At 43.9% G+C, this 12,998-nt stretch overlaps 1 protein-coding gene and 1 long non-coding RNA gene across 2 annotated transcripts in view; one reads left to right on the top strand and one right to left on the bottom strand.

Moving 5' to 3' along the window:
* Positions 1-1,043, bottom strand: part of ZMYM1 (zinc finger MYM-type containing 1) — a 38,927-nt gene extending 37,884 nt beyond the window's left edge. Inside the window, exon 1 of the mRNA XM_031650887.1 lies at positions 957-1,043. The gene's annotated coding sequence lies outside the window, so the exon portion shown is untranslated. The remainder of the gene's footprint in view (positions 1-956) is intronic.
* The window catches only part of LOC116268974, a 35,241-nt gene that overhangs the window by 2,049 nt on the left and 20,194 nt on the right, over positions 1-12,998 (top strand). The window lies entirely within an intron of this gene.

The raw sequence follows: 12,998 nt of genomic DNA, 5'->3' as shown, positions 1-12,998 counted from the left end.
AGACCCTGTCTCCAAAAAAAAAAAAAAAAAAAAAAAAAAAAAGAAAGAAAGAAAAAAAGCACAAATACATGGGAACTAGAAGGAGCGGGACTATTGTTGCAGATAAAGTACAAATGCAAGAGTGCCAGTAAAAGGAACTGGAAAGCTGGAAAAGTAGACATGGGTCATGGGTCATGTCAGGAAGGTCCCTGATACCAAATACCTTAAAATTAATCTTGTAAATCAGCAGCGTTCAAACTGTGCTTTTGGGGTTCAGCAAACATTTCATTCTTTTTTTTTTTTTTTTTGAGACGGGGTCTCGCTCTGTCGCCCAGACTGGAGTGTAGTGGCACGATCTCGGCTAAATGCAACCTCTGCCTACAACTCAAGCGATTTTCCTGCCTCAGCCTCCTGAGTAGCTGAGATTACAGGCGCCTGCCACCAAGCCCAGCTAATTTTTGTATTTTTAGTAGAGACGGGGTTTTCGCCATGTTGACTAGGCTGTTCTCGAACTCCTGACCTCAAGTGATCCGCCCGCCTCGGTCTCCCAAAGTGTCAGGATTACAGGCGTGAGGCACCGCGCCCCGCCAGGAGTCAAACTTTTGAAAAATCACTGCTTAATGAAGGAGAGCTACAGGTGTGATGAGGGCTTTTGAAACGGAGGCTGCGGAGGGAGACCAAAGTCTGAAGGCCCAGTTACGACACAGGAGCAGGAGGCGGCAAGAATCGCTGGAAGCGGGGAGCAGTAACCCCCCGAATCTGTGAGGGTAAGATTAAAGGGGGCGACAAACACAATCCAGGTCAGGGCCTGGCCCGGAGTTCCCGACCCCCATCTGGCGGAATCTGCACTCAAAGTCCCGTCTCTAAAACCCCGACCCGACGCCTCATCCTCCCTCCGACCGACAGGAGAAACCCTGCCCCTTTCGAGTAAGGCGCAGGAGTAAAGACCGAAACCAGAGCCGCATGAGGAGGCTTACTAATTTCTCTCAGAGACGCCCGCCGCGCAAAGCTTCTCAATCTCGAAGCGAAACGGCCCCGCCGGCCACGCCCCTCTCCCGTCGTGCTCTGCGGCTGAGCATGCGCAGGGCCGCTGGCCCAGGGTGGTCCCAACTCCCTGCGTTGGGAAGGGCGACCTTGGGATTGAAAACGTGGGAGAGAGGGAGGGGAAGAGTCCTTACGGCCCGCACAGGATTTTAGCCTTGAAGTCGTCGCTGGCTGGCAGCCAAAGTGGGACCCTTGACTCAGAGCTCAGGCAAGGCAGTTAGATTTCCTGTATTTGAGAGATGGCCTTACCACTTATTAGCTGTGTGCTAGTAAGCGATTTGACAACTTCTGTAAATCTCAATTTCTTCGTCCTTGAAATGGGGATAATTGTAGTGGCTGCATCGTAGGTTTGTAAAGATTCGGCAGGCTTCTGCAGAAGCTGGACTCAAAAAAAAAAAAAAAAAAGGCAATGTTAGTGAAGTGCCAGGTGCCGAGTAAATTTCCAGTAAAAGGAAATTATCCTCAGAGGTAGGGAGTTCAGACATCTTTCATTAGTACATTAAAATTAAAATGACCCCAGGCTGGGCGTGGTGGGTCACGCCTATAATTCCAGCACTTTGGGAGGCCGAGGCGGGTGGACTGCTTGAATTAAGGAGTTCAAGACCATCCTGACCAACATGGTGAAACCCCGTCTCTATTAAAAATACAGAAATTATCAGGGCATGGTGACGGGCGCCTGTAATCCCAGCTACTCGGGAGTCTGAGGCAGGAGAATCGCTTGAAGCCAGGAGGCAGAGGTTGCAGTGAGCTGAGATCCCACCACTGCACTTCAGCCTGAGCGACAGAGACTCTGCCTCAAAAAAAAAAAAAAATTAAAATAACCTTAAACTGCGTGTCAAAAATAATGGTATTTTTAAATGTTTTTAACAATACTTTCAACATCTAAAAAAGTATAGGATCAACTAACTGTGCTATTCCTAAAGGCATAAGAGGATTCTAAAATATATATATAAAAAGTTGAATGATGAACTTATATTTGACAATTACTTTTAAAGGAGATATTCTCAAAAATCTAAATTTGAGGCCCTTGTGAAGGTGAGGTCCAGACCAAAAGGGCCTCCTGATCCTTGCTGCTATGGTCCTTAAACATCCTTTGGAGTTAGCCTCAAATCTAATATAAACCCTTTGGTAATTTGAAATATTATACGAGTAACTGAAGTTAATTTCTCCAACATTTATTATTACCTTCTAATATTCATAATAATCTATTTAGACTGTTAGGATTAGAAGGGACCTTACTGAAATGATCTTTCCTCTAATACTCCCTTCTTACCAAAGGAAAAGCTGAAGGCAAGAAGATAAAGGTAATTTGCCCCAAGTTACACAGCAACTCAGTGACTGGGATTAGATTGGAACCCAGAAATCAGTCCTGGTTCAGTGGGCATCCAAAGGCAAGTGATGTCATTGTAACTGCCCAGTGGGCTCACCTTGCCTGCTACCTAAACAGAATCCATTTATCAAGACGGGAATTGCAATAAAGAGTAATTCACGTAGAGTCAGCTGTGCGGGAGACTGGAGTTTTATTATTATTCAAATCAGTCTCCTCGAACATTTGGGGATCAAGAGTTTTTAAGAACAATTGGTGGGTGGGGGGAAGCCAGTGAGCCAGCAGTGCTGATTGGCTAGATAGGAGATGAAATAATGGGAAATTGAAGCTGTCCTCTTGCGCTGAGTTAGTTCCCTGATGGGGGCCACAAGATCAGATGATCCTGTTTATCGATCTGGGTAGTACCATCTGATCCATCAAGTGCAGAGTCTGCAAAATATCTCAAGCACTGATCTTAGGAGCAGTTTAGGGAAGGTCAGAATCTTGGCCTCCAGCTGCATGACTCCTAAACCATAATTTCTAATCTTGTGGCTAATTTGTTAGTCCTACAAAGGCAATCTAGTCTCCAGGCAAGAAGGAGGTTTGTTTTGGGAAAGGGCTATTATTGTCTTTGTTTTAAACTATAAACTAAATTCCTCCCAAAGTTAGTTCAGCCTATGCCCAGGAAGGAACAAGGACAGTTTAAAGGTGAGAAGCAAGATGGAGTCCATTACGTTAGATCTCTTTCATGGTCTCAGTCATAAATTTGTAAAGGTGGTTTCATCATCACTACTAACTTCCTTGGGAGCTGAAAAAATGATAGGATTCATGATATCACCAAAAATTGTAAGGATGTGTGATAATTTTGAGATGTGATATTCCAACCACCCCCACAGATAGATCTGAAAATTTGTCTCAATATTTCAAGCAGTAGATGTAGGTCACAAGTTACATGTGTCTTTCTTACCCTGAAGTCTCAATAGTTTATACTGGCTGAAAGATTAAGTCCTAACGAATAGGAGGAGAGCTCTGGGAGATAGGAAGCTTGATTCATTCTTTTTCTTTTGTTTTTTTTTTGAGATGGAGTTTTGCTCTTGTCGCCCTGGCTGGAGTGCAATGGCATGATCTCGGTGGCTCACTGCAACCTCTGCCTCCTGGGTTCAAGCAAATCTCCTGCCTCGGCCTCCCAAGTAGCTGGCACTACAGGTGTGTGCCACCACGCCCAGCTAATTTTGTATTTTTAGTAGAGATGGGGTTTCGCCATGTTGGCCAGGCCGGTCTTAAACTCCTGACCTCAAGTGATCTGCCTGCCTCGGCCTCCCAGTGTGCTGTGATTACAGGTGTGAGCCACCGTGCCTGGCTGATTCATTTGTTTTCTTTCTTTCTTTCTTTTTTCTTTTTATGATGGAGTTTCGCTCTTGTTGCCAGGCTGGAGTGCAATGGCACAGTCTTGTCTCACCACAACCTTCGCCTCCCTGGTTCAAGCGATTCTCCTGCCTTAGCCTCCTGAATAGTTGGGATTACAGGCATGCGCCACCATGCCCAGCTAATTTTGTATTTTTAGTAGAGATGGGGTTTCTCCATGTTGGTCAGGCTGGCCTCGAACTCCCGACCTTAGGTGATCCACCTGCCATGGCCTCCCAAAGTGCTGGGATTACAGGTGTGAGCCACTGCATCCAGCCAGAAATCAAACCTTGTTTTACTGGGGGCATATGGGTAAAATCAATTTGCCAGTCCTGTCCTGGGAGGTGTCCCCTGGCTTGATGGGTTGGGAAAGAAGGGGGTCTAGTGTTGCAGTGGGGTGAAGCTTTCTGGCAAATAGAGCATTGATGGGGAATGACTTTTAACTGTTCCTTTATATGTGGGGTTATGCCTGCCTCCCTCCCTCCCTCCCTCCTTCTCTCCTTTCCTCCCTTCCTCCCTTCCTTCCTCTGTTGCTCTGTTACCGAGGCTGGAGTGCAGTGACGCGATCTCAGCAACCTTCACCTCCAAGGCTCCAGCAATTCTCATGCCTTAGCTCCCTGTCACCCACGCTGGAGTGCAATGGCGTGATCCCCTGCCAGCCTCCTGAGTAGCTGGGCTACAGGGTTCTGGGTACTGGCTTCAAGCAATTCTCCTGCCTCAGCCTCCCAAATAGCTGGGACTATAGGCGCCCGCCACAACGCCGGGCTAATTTTTGTATTTTTAGTAGAGACGGGGTTTCACTATATTGGCCAGGCTGGTCTGGAACTCCTGACCTCAGGTGATCCACCGCCTTGGCCTCCCATAGTGCTAGGATTATAGGCACGAGCCACTGCTCCCAGCCTTTTTTGTATTTTTAGTAGAGATGGGGTTTCACTGTGTTGACCAGGCTGGTCTTGAACTTCTGGCCTCAAGAGATCTACCCTCCTTGGCCTCCCAAAGAGCTGGGATTACAGGTGTGAGCCACCATGCCTGACCAAGAAGAAATATTTCTAATTAACTACCTAACCATGCACCTCAAGAAACTAGAAAAACAAGAAAAAATGAAACCTAAAATTGATAGAAGGGAGGAAATAATAAAGCACAGAGCAGAAATAAAAACATAGAGACTAAAAAAAAAATTCAAAAGATCAATAAAATGAAGAGTTGGTTTTTTGAAAAAAAAATTAACAAACTTTCAGCTAGACTAACCAAGCAAAAAAGAGAAAAGACTCAAATAAATAAAATGACAGATGAAAAAGAAGACACTGCAACTGATATCACAGGACTACAAAGGACCATAAGAGACTATCATGAACAACTATATGCCAACAAACTTTAGAAGATTGAATTCCTGAACAAATACAACCTGCCAAGATTATATGATGAAGAAGTAGAAAATCTGAACAGAGCAATAATGAGTGAAGAAATTGAAACTGTAATAAAAAGTCTGCCATCAAAAGACTCCAAAATATAAATACATCCAGGACCCAATGGCTTCACTGCTGAATTCTTTTTTTATTTTATTTTATTTTATTTTTTGAGATGGAGTTTATCTCTTGTTGCCCAGGCTGGAGTACAATGGCATAATCTTGGCTCACTGCAACCTCCACCTCCTGGGTTCAAGCAATTCTCCTGCCTCAGCCTCCCAAGTAGCTGGGATTATAGGCATGCACCACCATGCCTGGCTTATTTGATATTTTTAGTAGAGACAGGGTATCACCATGTTGGTCAGGCTGGTTTGAACTCCTGACCTCAGATGATCTGCCTGCCTCAGCCTCCCAAAGTGCTGGGATTACAGGCATGAGCCACTGCACCCAGTCTTCACTGCTGAATTCTACCAAACATTTAAAGAAGAACTAATGTCAATTATTCTCAAACTATTCCTGAAAATTGAAAAGAAAGGAATACTTCCAAACTCATTTTAAGATGCCACCTTTACCTTGATTCCAAACCATACAAAGACAAAACAACAACAACAACAACAAAACTACAGTTCAATATCCCTGATGAACATAGATGCAAAATTCTCAAGAAGATACTAGCAAACTGGAAGGCTGGGTGCAGTGGCTCATGACTATAATTCCACCACTTTGGGAGGCTGAGGTGGGAGGATTGCTGGGGCCAGGAGTTAGAGATCAGCCTGGGCAACATAGTAAGACTTTGTCTCTACAAAAAATTAGAGAAGATGCACCTGCAGTCCCAACAACTCAGGAGGCTAAGGTGGGAGGATCACTTGAGCCTGGGAGGTCAAAGCTGTGGTAAGCCATGATTGCACCATTCCACTCCAGTCTTGGTGACAGAGTAAGACCCGACCCTGACTCCAAAAAAAAAAAAAAACTAGCAAACTAAATTCAAAAGCACATCAATAATATAGTTCACCATGAACAAGTGGGATTCATCCTAGGGATGCAAGGATGGTTCAATATATGCACATCAATATGATATATCACATTAACAAAAAAAAAAAGGTTGGGCTTGGTGGCTCACGCATGTATTCCCAGCACTTTGGAAGGCTGAGGTGGGTGGATCATCTGAGGTCAGGAGTTTGAGACCAGCCTAGCCAACATGGTGAAACCCCATCTCTACTAAAAATATTTAAAAATTTGCTGGGTGTGGTGGTGCACACCTGTAATCTCAGCTACTTGGGAGGCTGAAGCACGAGAATTGCTTGAACCTGAGAGGTGGAGTTTGCAGTGAGCCAAGATCGTGCCACTGCACTCCAACCTGGGCAACAGAGTGAGACTCTATCTCAAAAAACCCCAAAAACAAAAACCCATTATTTTAATACATGCAGAAAAAGTATTTGATAAAGTTCAACATCCCTTCATGATAAAAAAAACCTAAAATGGGCCGGGCGCGGTGGCTCAAGCCTGTAATCCCAGCACTTTGGGAGGCCAAGACGGGCGGATCATGAGGTCAGGAGATCAAGACCATCCTGGCTAACACGGTGAAACCCCGTCTCTACTAAAAAATACAAAAAACTAGCCAGGCGAGGTGGCGGGCGTCTGTAGTCCCAGCTACTAGGGAGGCTGAGACAGGAGAATGGCGTAAACCCGGGAGGCGGAGCTTGCAGTGAGCTGAGATCCGGCCACTGCACTCCAGCCCCGGCTACAGAGCGAGACTCCGTCTCAAAAAAACAAAACAAAACAAAACAAAACAAAAAAACTCAACAAATTAGGCATAGAAGGTATGTAACTCAACACAATAAATGCCATATATGACAAACCTACCACTAACATCATCATATATCACAAACCCACAGCAAATATTAGTGTCAATGAGGATATGGAGAAAAGGGAACACTTACACACCATGGTGAAATTGTAAACTAGTACAGCCACTATAGAAAAATGGATAGCAGTTCCTCAAACTTCCAGGCCAGGTGCGGTGGCTCATGCCTGTAATCCCAGCACTTTGGGAGGCCGAGGCAGGCAGATCACCTGAGGTCAGGAGTTTGAGATCAGCCTGGCCTACATGGTGGAACCCTGTCTCTACTAAAAAACCCCATCTCTAAAATTAGGCAGGCGTGCCTGTAGTCCCAGCTACTTGGGAGGCTGAGGTAGGAGAATTGCTGGAATCTAGGAGGCAGAGGTTGCAGTGAGCCAAGATCATGCCACTGCACTCCAGCATGGGCGACAGAGCAAGACTCCATCTCAAAAAAAAAAAAAAAAAAGAAAGAAAGAAAGAAAAGGAAAAGAAAAAAAAAAGAAAGAAAAAAAGGACTTCCACATGATCCAGCAATCCCACTACTGGGTACATAGCTAAAGGAAATGAAATCAGTACATAAGGGAGATACCTGCACTCTCATGTTTATTGCAGCCACTATTTACAATAGCCAAGATATGGAATCAATCCGGGAGTCCAACAATGAATAAATGAAGAAAATGTGGTATATGTACACAATGGAATACTATTCAGCCATAAAAGAGAATGAAATCTTGTCATTTGCAACAACATGGATGGACCTGGAGGCCATCATGTTCAGTGAAATAAGCCAGACACAGAAAGACAAATACTGCATAATCTCACTCCTATGTGGGATTAAAAAAAAAAAAAGTTGATATCATAGAAGCAGAGAGTAGAGTTACCAGAGACTGGGGAGGGGAGGATGGCGGGAAGATGGGATAAGTTGGTCAACAGGTACAAAGTTACAATTAGACAGGCAGAATAAATTCTGGTGTTCTATTGCAACAAAGGTTAACAGTATGGTATTGTATATTACAAAATAGCTAGAAGAGAGGCTTTTGAATGTTCTCACCACAAATAAATGATAATGCATGGGGTTGTGGGCACACTCAATACCCTTATTTGATCATTATAAAACATATATATGTATGTTATATATATATGGGGTATAATTATATGTATATATAATTATACACAATGACTTATACATATGGTATATTACTTATATGTATGTACTTATATGTATACCATACATATAAGTAATATATCATACATATAAGTGTACCATATATATGTATACTTATATGTACATAGAATTAATTGTACATATCTAGGGGCATAATTATATGTATATATATGGTATAATTATATGTATATATGTATGCATACATATATACATATACAATTATATATACACCATACATGTACATATACAGTTACATGTATACCATGCATATAATCACATATAATTATACCATACATATATACACACACACACACACACAACATATATATTGAAATGGGAAAAATTCCCTTATCCCCCTAACAAGGCATGCAATGGGAGAGTGGCTTGCTTCTTCAGTGCGCTGCTGCTCAAACCCCTAGGGGGAGCAAGCAGATGGGTTGGTTGTGGGGCTCTCCCCTATGGCAGTGTCCAGGGTAAGTGTTTACCCCTCCTGCGGCCCCAGTGGGCATGTGTTACCGTGTCCTCTTTTACTTTAGTCGTCCACAGGGGGCTTGTGTTTGCTCAATTAGATCTCCTGCCTTATCACAAGGACAGAGGGCTTTCTGTGTCCTGGGGTTTCTTGCCTTGGCGTACTAGAAGAATCCGAGGACACGTAGGCTTGGAGAATGAGTGCAAGATTTTATTGAGTGTAAGTAGCTCTCAGCAGATGGGGGAGCCAGAAGGCAGATGGAATGGGAAGGTGCTTTTCCCCTCAGCCCGCGCCCTCCTCCAACCGCCCTGGCGGCCAAACTCTGAGTAGTTCCGTGGTCGATGGTCTGCTGGTGTCTGTCCGCACGCTCTTCAACTGTTGTGCTCCTCTTGACGTCCAGCCACATGTGTGTTCTGCTGATGTGATCCTCTGACGTCCAACCACTTGTGTACCTGCCTGCTAGGTCTTGGGGTTTTCATAGGCACAGGATGGGGGTGTGGTGGGCCAGGATGGTCTTGGGAAATGCAACATTTGGGCAGAAAAACAGAAATGCTTGTTCTCACCTAGGTCCGCAGGCACAGGCCCAGGGATGGAGCCCTAGTTAGGGACCACGCCCTTCCCTTCCCTGCACTTCCCTGCCCCTCTTCCATATCAATATGGGATATAAAATCACACCCCATAGATATGTACAAGTACTATGTATCAATAAAAAATAAATACTTACAAATACTTACATTTTAAAATTGGGTTGTTTTCTTATTGTTCAGTTTTGAGCATTCTATATATTTTGGATACAAGTTCTTTGTTGAATATATGTTTCAAAAATATTTTCTCCCAGTCTTGCTCTTTTCTTTAATTCTCTGAACAGTGCCTATAAATCGAGAAAAAGCTTTTAATTTTGATGAAGTCCAATTTATGAATATTTCCTTTTATGTATTGTGCTCTTGATGTCATGTCTAAGAATTCTTTGCTTAATTCCATGTTATGAAGATTTTTCTCATATTCTTTATTCCAAAAATTTTATAGTTTTATATTTTATATATTTAGATCTAGGATCCATTTTGAGCTAATTTTTGTGTGAGATGAGAGGTGTAGTTCTACATATATATATATATAATTTTTTTGCATATGGATTTCCAATTGTTCCAGCACCATATGTTGAAAAGACTGCTGTCTCTCCACTGAATTTCCCTTTTACCTTTGTCAAAAATCAATTGGCCATATTCGTCTGCATTTCTCCTTGACTGTCTACTCTCTGTTACATGAATCTATGTGTCTATGCCTTTGCAAATAACACAATTTCTTTTCTTCTCCTTCTCCTTCTTTTTTTTTTTTTTTTTTGAGACAGAGTCTCACTCTGTTGCCCAGGCTGGAGTGCAATGGTGTGATCTTGGCTCACTGCGACCTGTGCCTCCCTGGTTCAAGCAATTCTTGTGTCTCAGCCTTCTGAGTAGCTGGGACTACAGGCGCCTGACACCACACCCAGATAATTTTTGTATTTTTAGTAGAGACGGAGTTTTGCCATGTTTGCCAGGCTGCTCTTGAACTCCTGGCCTTAAATGATCCTCCCATCTTGGTCTCTCAAAGTCCTGGCATTACAAGCATGAGCACATAGCCAACACAATTTCTTTCTCTTTTTTTTAGATGGAGTTTCACTCTGTCGCGCAGGCTGGAGTGCAGTGGCGCCATCTCGGCTCGCTGCAGGCTTCGCTTTCCGGGTTCACACCATTCTCCTGCCTCAGCTTCCCAAGTAGCTGGGACTACAGGCGCCCGCCACCACGCCCAGCTAATTTTTTGTATTTTTAGTAGAAACAGAGTTTCACCGTGTTAGCCAGGATGGTCTCGATCTCCTGACCTTGTGATCTGCCCGCCTTGGCCTCCCAAAGTGCTGGGATTACTGGCATGAGCCACTGTACCCGGCCACAATTTCTTGATTACAGTAGTTATACAGTAAGTCTTAAAAATTTTAGGCTGAGTTCTGTGGCTCACGCCTGTAATCCCCACACTTTGGGAGGCCAAGGAGGGAGGATCACTTGAGACCATGAGTTCAAGACCAGTCTGAGCAAAATAGCGAGAACCTGTCTCTACAATTTTAAATTGTTTTAAAAAAAGTTTTCCATATATACAGGTGGTGTTTGGTTACATGAATAAGGTGGTTTTTTTTTTTTTGGACAGAGCTTTCCTCTTCTTGCCCAGGCTGGAGTGCAATGGTGCGACCTCAGCTCACCACAACCTCCACCTTCTGGGTCCAAGCAACTCTCCCGCCCTAGCCTCCCAAGCAGCCGGGACCACAGGCGTGCATCACCACGCCTGGCTAATTTCTGCATCCCTAGTAGAAATGGGGTTTCACCATATTGGCCAGGCTGCTCTCGAATGCCTGACTTCAGGTGATCCACCCACCTCTGCCTCCCAAAGTGCCAGGACCACAGGCATGAGCCACCGTACCTGGCCATGAGTAAGTTCTTTAGTGGTGATTTGTGAGATTTTGGTGAACCCATCACCTGAGCAGTATACACTGCAACCCTATTTGTGGTCTTTTATCCCTCACCCCTACTCCCAACCTTCCCCCCAAGTCTCCTCTACAAAATTAAAAAAAAAAAAATTAGCCAGACATGGTGGTGCATGCCTGTAGCCCCAGCTACTTGGGAGGCTGCAGCAGAAGTATTGCTTGAGCACAGAAGTTAGAGGTTGCAGTGAGCTGTGATCACACCACTGCACTCCAGCCTGGGCAACAGAAGGAGACCTTGAGTTTTATTTTTATTTAAATAAAAAGATTTAGGCCGAGTGTGGTGGCTCATGCCTGTAATCCCAGCATTTTGAGAGGCCAAGGTGAACAGATCACTTGAGGTCAGGAGTTCAAGACCAGCCCGGTTAACATAGTAAAACCCCATCTCTACTAAAAATACAAAAATTAGCCAGGCATGGTGGTGCGTGCCTGTAATCCCTGCTACTCAGGAGGCTGAGGCAAGAGAATTGCTTGAACCCGGGAGGCAGAGGTTGCAGTGAGCCGAGACTGCACCACTGCACTCCAGCCTGGGTGACAGAGTGAGACCCTATCTCAAAACAATTAAATAAGTAAATAAAAATATTTAAATACTTCGATCTTTTTCAAAATTGTTTTGACTATTTTAGTTCCCTTGATTTTCCATAACATTTTAGAATCAGCTTGTCTACATTTACAAAAAAATTCTGCTGAGATTTTTTTTTTTGAGATAGGGTCTTGCCGTGTTGCCCGGGCTGGCCTTGAACTCCTGGGCTCCAGTGATCCTCCTACTTTACCTTCCTCAGTAGTTGGAACTGCAGGTTCAATAGGTGCAATTACTACCTTTGCTGAGATTTTGATTGTGTGAAATTTATAGATTAATTTGGGAAGAATCAGTGTCTTTAGTACATTAAGTCTTTCAATCATGAACACCTATAGCTCACCATTTATTTAAATCTTCTTTTAATTTCTTTCATTATTCTTTTCAGCATACAACACAGAACATATTTTATTAGATTTGTATCTAATTATTTCATATTTTGAGCTATTATAAATGCCATTTAAAAATTTTTATTTTTGGCCAGGCGCAGTGGTTAATACCTGTAATCCCAGCACTTTGGGACGCCCAGGCTGGGGGAGCACCTGAGATCAGGAGTTCGAGACCAGCCTGGCCAACATGGTGAAATCCCATCTCTACTAAAAATGCAAAAATTAGCCAGGTGTGATGGCGTATGCCTGTAATCCCAGCTACTTGGGAGGCTGAGGCAGTAGAATTGCTTGAACCCAGGAGGTGGAGGTTGCAGTGAGCTGAGATCAGGCCACTGCACTCCAGCCTGGGCAACAAGAGAGAGACTCTGTCTAAAAAAAAAAAAAAAAAAAAAAAAAAAAAAAAAGATTCTCTAATTGTTTGTTGCCAGTATATAAAAATACAATTGATTTTTGTGTATTAACCTTGCAACCTTACTAAGCACATTTATTAGTTGTAGGAGGTTTTTTATAGATTCCTTGGGATTATGTGCATATAAAATCATGTCACATGAGAGTCTCTCTGCACCTATTATGGCTCAGGAGGCTGCTTGATTTGAAAAAAGAAAAGAAGGCCGGGCGCGGTGGCTCAAGCCTGTAATCCCAGCACTTTGGGAGTCCGAGACGGGCGGATCACGAGGTCAGGAGATCAAGACCATCCTGGCTAACATGGTGAAACCCCGTCTCTATTAAGAAATACAAAAAACTAGCCGGGCGAGGTGGCGGGCGTCTGTAGTCCCAGCTACTCGGGAGGCTGAGGCCGGAGAATGGCGTGAACCCGGGAGGCGGAGCTTGCAGTGAGCTGAGATCCGGCCACTGCACTCCAGCCCGGGCGACAGAGCGAGACTCCGTCTCAAAAAAAAAAAAAAAAAAAAAA

Source organism: Papio anubis, chromosome 1 (genome assembly GCF_008728515.1).
Source record: "Papio anubis isolate 15944 chromosome 1, Panubis1.0, whole genome shotgun sequence".
Taxonomy (NCBI): Eukaryota; Metazoa; Chordata; class Mammalia; order Primates; family Cercopithecidae; genus Papio; species Papio anubis.
This window is presented reverse-complemented; position numbering and strand designations above follow the sequence as displayed.